The following is an 11779-nucleotide window of genomic DNA, read 5'->3' on the forward strand; positions in this document are numbered from 1 at the left end:
CGATGCCGGCCACTGTTTGCCCCTACCACCGCCCGCTTGCCACGCTCGCCTCTTGCTTTTGGGGCGAATGGCGGCAGCACGGGCAGTAGGGGGAGCCGGCGCGAGAGGAGCGCAAGGAGCAAACGGCGGGGGAAGGCAATGCTTGCAGCAGGGCAGGGCAGGCGTAGGTCCGGGGAAGCACCGGTGGCGCATGCACGCCCAGCATCACCACCAGTGCTAGCCTACACACTACATGGCCGCCACTGGAACGGCGTTCCCCACTGTTGAAGCTGGGGCCCACCACTGTCCCCATGCTGGATTTTGTTACTTGCTATCATGGTTTCCACAGAGAATTCACCTCAAGACAGACCCAAATATGGTCCTCTCTGTCCTCTCACAACATTGTCCTAGTCATGGAAAACACAATACAAAGTACTGCCTCATGAGACAATTCTGCTATGGATTTCTCCCAGCTTCATTTTCTTGTAGTTGCATATTTTGTGCTAGTGTTTAGCAACTAAGTTGGTTGTCCCCCCATTCTCTCTTTCCTTCCATGGGGGAATAAAGTCCCTTGTTATTTGCAGTGTTTTTTTGCACATATAACATATGGAAAGCATATTCACCCCCGAGGTATAGTTCAATTTTGAAAATGGAAGGTGAGGAAAACAGACTTCCATCTTCTCCACTTGGAGCAATCAAAAATATCTGATGGTTAATAGACATGATACAATTAGGATCAATCCTATGCTTCAGCTGGGTATGTTTCAGTGAAAATTATGCTCACAAGAATTTGAGAAAAAGCTGGTTGGGCATCATGGTGGATGAGGGGGGTTTAAAAAAAACACACCCTGACATTGAGGTCAACCTGTCTGGAATGATAAATTCACAAAAGAGACAGAATTGCACTAGGGGAGAAAGAGGGGAAGGGAAGCATCAAGAAGATTGAAGAAACGAGGAAAAAAAGAAAGTGAATCTGAATGTTTACTTTGCATTTTCTAGCACAGACAGAAATGATACATTTTCTTCAAAGATCCAGAGTAGTCAGACATTTCTCATATATCGGTCTATACATGGATGAGTTTAAGGGAAGAGGAGCCAGTTGCAACTGGGACTAAATTGAACGGGTCCAAAGACGAGCTACAAGAATGGTGGAAGGTCTTAAGCATAAAACGTATCAGGAAAGACTTAATGAACTCAATCTGTATAGTCTGGAGGACAGAAGGAAAAGGGGGGACATGATCGAAACATTTAAATATATTAAAGGGTTAAATAAGGTCCAGGAGGGAAGTGTTTTTAATAGGAAAGTGAACACAAGAACAAGGGGACACAATCTGAAGTTAGTTGGGGGAAAGATCAAAAGCAACATGAAAAAATATTATTTTACCGAAAGAGTAGTAGATCCTTGGAACAAACTTCCAGCAGACGTGGTAGATAAATCCACAGTAACTGAATTTAAACATGCCTGGGATAAACATATATCCATCCTAAGATAAAATACAGAAAATAGTATAAGGGCAGACATGAGGTCTTTTTCTGCCATCAGACTTCTATGTTTCTATCTCAATGGACATACGCCAACCTATTCCAGAGTCTGGGGTGAAAGGCAGCTCTTCAAAGCTGGTTTTGGGAGGTGCATGGGGGTGTTTGAATCTATGGGGGAAATGCTACTCTTCTAGGTATATTTAATGCTGCCCACTTACCTCCTATTTTTGTCGCCTGGATCTACTACCCAGAAGGAAGGAAAACAGACGGGATATAAAAGTATAAAAGGTGCACATTTAGGATATTTGTTTATGACATTTTGAATAAATGTATATGCAATGTGTTCATAATATGGTATGTGCATGGCTGCAAAGTTTGTGAATTTAAAAGGAAATCAAGATTACTGGGCATTAGTCCAAAGAAGATCAATTAGGCCGTTTGAAAGATGGTTGACATGTCTATTGAGCGGTAGTGGTGGTGGGTTCTATGATGGGGAAAATAAGGGGTGAGGGGAGTTATCTGTGTTTGCATCTCTACCTCCCACAGCTACAGTATGTGATCAATGCTTTTGGGAGGTGATCAGCTGCAGAGGCTTGCAGAGAGAAGCTGGATGAGTCACTTGTCTTTGAGGATCAGCCTGCTGGGGGTTAATCAACCTTGACAGGCCTGCTGGGTTTGGCTTTGTGATTTGCATATTTCCCAAGGTCAAAGACAGACACTAACCAACAATGCCACTTTTGTCAGGCATTGGAAGGAGGTACCAAATAGCTTCTCCTATGTTTTGCATCAGTGCAGGAGGCCAACATGTAATTGTTTGCTTTCATCTGCAGGCTATCTGTATATTCAGCTCTTGTGGCTTGTACAAGAGAGTGGCGAGTGACAATGTGCTATCAAGTCAATGTCAACCCCCAGTGACTCCATAGATAGGTTTTCTCCAGGATGAACAATGACTGAACCAAGCCACAAAATCTAGTGAGCTCTTCTGAAACTTACTGCAGTACAGCAGGGGGAAATTAGCACTCTTTCAATCAATAAAGCTTTTAACACTTTATATGTAAATGTGGAACATTCAACTGCAATCCTTAAGATGTCTGCAGATGCCTGTATGCAGTTTCAGTGCATCTGGATTGAAACCAAACACTGGGGACCACACAAATCCCTGTAGATCAGACAAATGAAAGAGTGATTGTTAAGAAGTGTGTACAGAGGAAAATGTGGGATTCTAGCAGATATCCAGGAGATAAGACTAATTATTCAGTCATACAAAACAGATACATTCAAATGCATAAAATAGTGTTTACTTTAGAAAAAGCACAGTCAAGTTAAACAGTCCGGTCATTCACATTCAAATCAGTCAATATTTCTCAATACAATAATAATATTACAAGCCTGTCTTTGTCTTACATATCAAACATACATTACAGCTTATAAATACATTAGACTATCAGCGAATAACACAGAGCTTACTACATCAGTCTCAGTGAATCAGCAGAAAGGACAGAGAGCAGAGAGAGAGAATCATGCTTTCTGGCTCCCTCTTATGGCAATTTGCAACACTACCTCTTAAAGATATACTGTAGTACTTCAATACAAACAAACATTCATGGTTAGCTTGTTTATATATTGCAAACCCAACTGTTTTGTATATAGGGGTGTTTGTTGGTAATAACCTATCAAGCCCTACATGACATCGGACCAGAATGCCTGTGGGACTGCCTTCTGCAGCACGAATGCCAGCGGTCAATCAGGTCCCACAGAGTTGGCCTTCTCCTGGTCCCATCAACTAAACAATGCCATTGGAGGGACCCAGGGGAAGAGCCTTCTTTGTGGCAGCCCCGGCCCTCTGGAATCAACTCCCCCCAGAGATTCGAATTTCCCCGACTCTTCCCACCTTCCGCAAGACGTTGAAGAGCTATCTATGTTGCCAGGCATGGGGGGACTAACTATCTCTTCCCCCACCACCATCTTTTTTCTGACTGTAATACATGAGAATGGTGTGATTGTGCAGTAACAATTGTTTTTAATATTTATGGGTTTTAGATTTAGCTTTTTATCTAATATTGGATTTGTATTCTGTATATTGTGTTGTTGTTGTTGTGAGCCGCCCCGAGTCTTCGGAGAGGGGTGGCATACAAATCTAATAAATATAATATATATATAATATAGTACTAACAATAGTCTAAAAGAATAAACCTTTGTACAAGAAGTTTGCTAGCTATTTTTAAGGAACTAGATCTGGAGCAATCTTTGCGACTTTTTCTATACTCTCCCCTGTGTCTTGTTACACTGAGAGGCAGTTCAGCATAAGTACTATAAGGTTAAGGATCAGGAAGATCCAAGTTTGGGTACATCTCCCCAACAGAAGTCCTGGGGTCACTTTGGGGTACTCACTCTCAATCCAATTTACGCTGATAAAATGAAAAGCGATGCCTTGAGCTCCCAAGGATAAGCAACATTTAACAAATAAAAACAGTAGATACTTTAAAACCATAGTGAGACAATTATGGGGGGAAATTGCTGTTTAAGTCAGGTAGAATATACAGTATTAATCTTGTTCTTGTTCCAAAAAAACTCCAAATGATTTTTTTTTTTGGTCCACAAATGAGTATAAAAAAATTTCTGGGCTTGCATATGATGGCACATCATCTTTCATTTTAACTATGTTGTATTCTAAAACCACAGTTCAAATATTGTGCTGATCATACAAGAGGCCTGAGCAACCCGCTGGCCTTACATGCTCTCCCCATTTATGTATGTATGTATTTATTTATTTATTTATTTATTTATTTATTTATTTGTTTATTTGTTTATTTGTTTATTTGTTTATTTGTTTATTTATTTAATTTTGTATGGTGTGCATTTTCTGCCTCCCCAAGATCCTGTTAGTGAAATCAATAGAAAATCTCCAAACGAAGGTGGCAAACTTTTCTACTGATTTGCAATGGCTGAATGAAAGTCTATTATTTACATTTTGTATATTCTTACCTTTTCAAAACATTTAATCTTCATCTCACAAAAACTAAAATGAGGAGGAAAGGCCATCTCCTGACACACTCACACACCCAACAGCACACTTCTTCCCTGGGTGGTCCTCAGTAGATGCCGCAAGAATAGTAATAATGATAGCAAAAATAATGGCAATAACACTGGCAATAATAATATTGATTCCTCTGGTTACAGAAAGATCATCCACCAATGCCAGGAACCATAGTTTACAAGCAGGTGGCTCAATACAGGTTACGAGGAAACAGCCAACTGCAAAAGTTCTTGGTTCCTTACCATAAATGTGTAATACAAGATTCAGACAAAGGAAAAAAATACAGTACAAAAATGCTAAAAAATAATCAATTAACATTTTAGAAAAATGATAATCCTTTAAGATTATCTCCTATCCTAACCGACCAATTGGTTTGTTTCTTTTATGCATTTATTGATATCCCATCTTTATTATTTTCACAAATATCTCAAGGTGGCAAACGTCTATGGAGATTCTCAGTCATCCAAGTCATGGTTATCCCAAAGGTGCTTTTACAAGAGGCAACTGGACTTTCTGATTTTTCTTTGAAGACATTTCATTTCTCATCCAAGAAGCTTCTTCACCTCTGACAGAATGGTGGGGAATGGAAGGATTTATATTCCTTGCAGACAGCTGGTCGTTTGCATTTTTTAGTGAGCCATTAAGGTCAGCTGGTGATTTATCTGTGTCACCAGTATCAGCTGATTTGCACCACTCAGGGAGTATAAATCCTTCCATTCTCCACCATCCCATCAGAGTTAAAGAAGCTCCTTGAATGAGGAGTGAAATGTCTTCAAAGAATAGCCAGAAAGTCCAGTTGCCTTTCGAAAAAGCACCTTTGGGTCAAGGTGGCAAACATATCCAAATATCTTCCTCTTCCTATTTTCCCTGCCTGGGAACTGGCTTGAGCTGAGGGGAATTGAATTTACAGTCTCCTACTTTCTAGCCTGGTGCGTTCACCTCTAGACCAAACTAGTTCTTTCAGTTACAACAGTCTAAAATTCCCCCACAGTCATTGGAATGGGACAAAACCTCATAAAAAGCAACTGAGGTTTCTTTATTCTAAAACAAAACAACTATTTAAATAGAAACTTCTCTATTACAACACAAAAAGCTGTCTGTTGGAACAAAGTGACAAACCCAGTAGTTTGAACAAAAAGGAGAAAAGTAAAAGTGCCCCCAAGGATTTTTACCCATTGCATTTATTTCTAACTTTCCTAAAAAAAATGTTGAGGCAATAGTCTAGGAGCTGTTCAAGAATTTATTTATTTATTTATTTATTTATTTATTTATTTATTTATTTATTTATTTATTTATTTATTTATTTATTTATTTATTTATTTATTTATTTATTTATTTATTTATTTATTTATTTATTTATTTATTTATTTATTTATTTATTTATTTATTTATTTATTTATTTATTTATTTATTTATTTATTTATTTATTTATTTATTTATTTATTTATTTATTTATTTATTTATTTATTTATTTATTTATTTATTTATTTAGATTTGTATGCCGCCCCTCTCCGCAGACTCGGGGCGGCTCACAACAAGTGAAAAAGACAGTTTGCGACAAATCTAATTCCTACTAAAAAACATTTTAAAAACCCCATTTTCTAACACACATACATACACACATACCATTCATAAATTGTACGCCCAGGGGAGATGCCTCAGTTCCCCCATGCCTGACGACACAGGTGGGTCTTAAGGAGCTTACGAAAGGCAAGGATGGTAGGGGCAGTTCTAATCTCCGGGGGGAGTTGGTTCCAGAGGGCCGGGGCCGCCACAGAGAAGGCTCTTCCCCTGGGGCCCACCAACCGACATTGTTTAGTTGACAGGACCCGGAGAAGGCCCACTCTGTGGGACCTAATTGGTCGCTGGGATTCGTGCGGCAGAAGGCAGTCTCGGAGATATTCTGGTCCAGTGCCATGGAGGGCTTTAAAGGTCATAACCAACACTTTGAATTGTGACCGGAAGTTGATCGGCAACCAATGCAGACTGCGGAGTGTTGGTGAAACATGGGCATACCTAGGTAGGCCCATGACTGCTCTCGCAGCTGCATTCTGCACGATCTGAAGTTTCCGAACACTTTTCAAAGGTAGCCCCATGTAGAGAGCATTACAGTAGTCGAACCTCGAGGTGATGAGGGCATGAGTGACTGTGAGCAGTGAGTCCCGGTCCAGATAGGGCCGCAACTGGTGCACCAGGCGGACCTGGGTAAACGCCCCCCTCGCCACAGCTGAAAGATGGTTCTCTAATGTGAGCTGTGGATCGAGGAGGACGCCCAAGTTGCGGACCCTCTCCGAGGGGGTCAATAATTCCCCCCTCAGGGTAATGGAAGGACAGATGGAATTGTCCTTGGGAGGCAAAACCCACAGCCACTCCGTCTTATCCGGGTTGAGTTTGAGTCTGTTGACACCCATCCAGGCCCCAACAGCCTCCAGACACCGGCACATCACTTCCACCGCTTCATTGACTGGACATGGGGTGGAGATGTAAAGCTGGGTATCATCAGCGTACTGATGATATCTCACCCCGTGCCCTTGGATGATCTCACCCAGCGGTTTCATGTAGATATTAAATAGTAGGGGGGAGAGGACCGACCCCTGAGGCATCCCACAAGGGAGAGACCTCGGAGTCGACCTCTGACCCCCCACTAACACCGACTGCGACCGACCGGAGAGGTAGGAGGAGAACCACTGAAGAACAGTGCCTCCCACCCCCAACCCCTCCAGCCGGTGCAGAAGGATACCATGGTCGATGGTATCGAAAGCCGCTGAGAGGTCAAGAAGCACCAGGACAGAGGATAAACCCCTGTCCCGGGCCCGCCAGAGATCATCCATCAATGCGACCAAAGCAGTTTCCGTGCTGTAACCGGGCCTGAAACCCGACTGCTGGGGACCTAGAGAATCCCGAGGAGCAGAAGCACTCCTGTAATGAGGCAGTCAGTCAGTCAGTCTCTCTCTCTCCTGTCTCTCTCGCCCACCTCATAGGGTTGTTGTTGTGGGGAAAACAACAGGAGAAAAGTCTCTTGGATAGGTTTATTGCTTGGGGCAGGAGCTGGCCCAGAACCAACCACAACAATTGCCCTGAATTATTTGTAAAAATAACAACAGATGAGATACAAATAAATAATACAGGCCTGGAATTGGGTTCTGCTGTGGCAGAATTCTCAAGTGCAGTGTGATGTTATTGTGGTAGCTATAATGTTGGATTCGGAAGTTGTTGGACTATAGCCAATTAAGCTAAGTCTATAAAACAATAGATCGGTTACCCATCACTTCAGAATGCTAATGATTCAACTGGCTAGAATAGCAACCAACTTTGCAATCTTATACCATAAACATACTACCTGTTTGCATATAACATACTAAAGTGATGGTGAGCCTACGGTACGCGTGCCACAGGTGACACGTGGAGCCATATCAGAGGCCACGAGAGGCGTTGCCCTATGTCAGCTCCAATGCGCATGGACATGTTGGTCAGCTGATTTTCGGCCTTGTGGAAGGCTGTTTCACCCTCCAGAGGCTTCAGGAAAGCTTCCCTGAAGCCCTGGAGTGCAAAAAACAGCCAAACCGGAAGTTCGGAAAAACGGACTTCTGGTTTGCCCGTTGTGTTGTTTTTTACACTCCGGAAGCTTCCAGTTTGCCCTCCATTTTTTCACCATTTCAGGCTTCAGTGAAGCCTGTGCGCATGTGCAGGGGTTGTGCGTATGCGCAGAGGGCAGAACGGAGGGGTGTATGCATGGGGGAAAGGGATTGGGTGTGGGTATGTGCACATATGCTAGCACGTGTACACACACCCGTTTGACATGCGAACCAAAAAAGGTTTGCCATCACTGATATACTATATATTAAACTTGAATGACCCAACATATACTATACTAGTTTCATATTCCCTCTCTCTGTCTCTCCCTCTCTCTCCCCTTCCCCTTTTGATCACGTAAACATCTGGGGAAGATTTTAAAAATAAGGTCAATCAGTAAGAAAAAATAATTACATCTGCTGTATTCAGCCATCCAATGAATTATCTAATTAAGATAAATAATAAAAAACAATGTTTCCACATTGTGCATGATGTCCCACTTGAACACATAGCTGTGTTTTGTTAAGTTTGTTTCAGTTTAGCACAGGGTTACAAAGTCTGTTCTGTAAAGAATCAAACAAGTGCTAGATAAAAACAAAGTTTTCTGTATCCCTTTGCTGTTGCTTTGATTTTTAAAGCCCACTATTGGTTTCAGTAGTTTAGCAGGACATATAAAGCCACGATTTGTGGTTGAATGTATAAATACTGCCAATTATAAGTTAATCAATAACTTGATTTGTTTAAAATTATGAGTAAGCACTGGCTAATTTGAACAAATCACAATTTAACCAATTGCACGTATTCCCCAATAGATTTGCTCAACACAGTCAGCCAAAAGCTTCATTTGCAAACTACAATGGTTGACTTCAGGCAACCTTCTTCCCCACTGCCTTTTTCTCAACCCCCTAACATCTTAGGTACGTGAACCAAGTCAGCATCCTTGAGCTGATTTCTTTCTTAGGATAATTACCAGAATAAACCCAAGCATTCCACCAAGTTCATTTGAGGATTCAGCATTGAAAACTAGGTGGAAATGACTTCCCTATTAACAGCCCTTTTAGACTCTGGTGCTGTCCCAAACAGCATGTGAAATTACATTGTAGGGAAATTGAGTTTATTCAACATGTTCTGAAGAGCACATTGTCTGATCAGCAAGGAAGATAACAAGAACATTCTTGTTTGTCTGTTGGAAGCCATTCGATTTCAGAAATCTGTTAATGAGATGGGAAGAATACATTTCTCTAATGGGTCTCATTTGTGGGAGGGAAGAGATAAAAATGTAATTGTCAGTCAGTCCTCTGATGCTACGGTTAAACTTTTCCTGTGGCAAGTAGTGACTTTCACATCACATTCACCCAGACTGAATTCGATCTGACCAGCCGGAAAGCTCCCTTTATGTGCACTAGGGTCCTTCCCATCACAATGCAACATCATCATCTTCTTCTTTGCCAAAAGAAAATACCATCCTCAAACTGGAAGATAATTTAATGTGTCCTCGGAATGGCTGCAACACCCCAGGTGGTGGCTGCGCTTGGCAAGGCATTAGCAAGTTCTAAAGAAAGACGTGGAGGTGGGAAATATCTAGAGTTTTATCTAGGGCATTTGAACGCAGTGTCTTGAACCATCCAAAGTTTAAGGGCAAAATAGCCATCCAGAAAAGCAAAGTGAATGATTAAAGAATCTGCCGTATAACTTGAGATCCAAGAACCTAATTTAAAATCCCCTTTGGTCCAAACTAATGAAAATGGATGCAATACCACATGACAACCATTTTCCTGAGTTTGGTGAAATATTTTTCCTAATATTTTCTAGTTGTTAAGCAACCCAAATTTCTTATGTTTGGACTAGAAGACTGGTCATGCTCTCTAGCAGGGCTTAGCTCTTCAGGGCCAGACAAAAGTACTAGACATCCACTTCATTGATCTTGGCTGTAGGAACAGAATGTTGTAAGCCTGACAGTTTATTTATTTGTTTGTTTATTTATTATTTAATTGGATTTGTATGCCGCCCCTCTCCTAGTTTCCCTTTCTCATATCAGAGGTCACTTTAAATTCCTTTCTAATGTATTTTTCTCTTTCTAGGCTTAATTCATGTCTTTGTTAAAGGCTGCTGCATGCTTTATCCAAGGTCATTTTTGCAGGGTTTTACCTAGGAACATCTGTGGGGTGTGATAGCCAGTTTCATATAGTCATTAAGGCACCAGGCTGGAAACTGGTAGAATAGGATTTCTAGTCCTCCCTTAGGCCCAAAGCCAGATAGGTGACCTTGTGCCAGTCACCTTTTCTCATCCCTAGGAAGGAGACAATGACAAATCACTTCTGAAGAACCTTGTGTTCATTTGTTCCAAATTATTTGAATTCATTTAAATCCCTGATATACAGCTTCCATGTAAATATTTTTGTCATAACTCAACTGATTTCAAATCATCTCCCAGCTCACTGATTTTTAAAAAAATGTAAATCATTATTTTAAACTGTTCCACCTTAAAATTCAGTGATGCTATTTATTGTTAAATTTATTTTACCATGAGGCTACTCTCGGTGTCTTAATGCCCATATAAGACAGATAAAACAAAATGCTGTTTGTTTCCCCTTGAAAGCATTTATGAGTTGACAAAGTAAGGAGTGTGTCTGTGGCAAAGCATCTGATTGCCTACAAAGGGACAAGTTCATTGGGCACTGAACAAGTTCCACATGCCCTATTCTGAGAAAGCCAAAGGTCTGATCTTTATCCTTCTTCAAGACAAAGTTAATGATTTTCTACCCCAGTGTTTTTCCACTGGGCCTTGAGAAGAATAATGGGAACTGAGGTATCTGAAGTATTTTTCAGAGCTCTCCTTTGCCTGCAAAAGGATCTGAAGGATCTTTAAATAGGCCCTGTTCTCCACAGGCCTGTGCCTAATTTCCCTGCCATGGCCAAGTATCAGAGGGTTAAGATGGATTCCTATCCGGGAGGCACTTTTTCAATTTTATGGCAAATTTATTCTTCCAAGTGCAAAAAGCCCTGAAAGTTTATCTTAACACCATTTCTCCACCACTCTAGCTCAGAAGATTCAGTCTAACCTGTTGTTTTGCAATTCCTGAAGGTTTGCATTGTTTCTATGGTGGCTCTTCCAGGTAGGAATTGATTGGAGTTGTGTATCAAATCTTTCTCTCTCCAGAGAAGTGGGAATGGTGCATTGCATGGTAAACCAGAAGAACTGCACCCAGCAATGGCCATGGGGTTGGACTGGATGGTCCTTAAATTTAAAGTTTCGTTTAATATTCTATTTAGTTGTAGAAGTATGCATACTGTTTAATGCTAGCGTTTTCATGAATAAAATAAGGATCAAAAAGCAGGTAAGCTCGACTCAGTCCATTATGAAAGTTTTGGTGGTATTTTTTTCCATAGGAAAACCCAAGAGAATATTAAACTTATACTTGATTGTGAGCTCATCAGATAAATAGTGCTTCTACATTTGAATGAAGATATAATTAATCTAAGATCCAGCCTGAGAATCTTGACCAAAAGTCTACTCTAAGGACCAGTACTACCTAATTGTTTCCATTTATGGCTACCAGCATGGTTTTCTTCGTTCAATTCTTATTTGGTTTTGAGTTCTAGTTAGAACTATTGCTAGTTTCAACAGAATTATCTCCAGTGTAGTAAGTATGCGAACATATGCTAAATTAAAAGTCTACCCTCACCGTCTTTTTCACCCAATTTGCA

This window comes from Erythrolamprus reginae, chromosome 2 (assembly GCF_031021105.1).
Source record: "Erythrolamprus reginae isolate rEryReg1 chromosome 2, rEryReg1.hap1, whole genome shotgun sequence".
Lineage (NCBI taxonomy): Eukaryota > Metazoa > Chordata > Lepidosauria > Squamata > Dipsadidae > Erythrolamprus > Erythrolamprus reginae.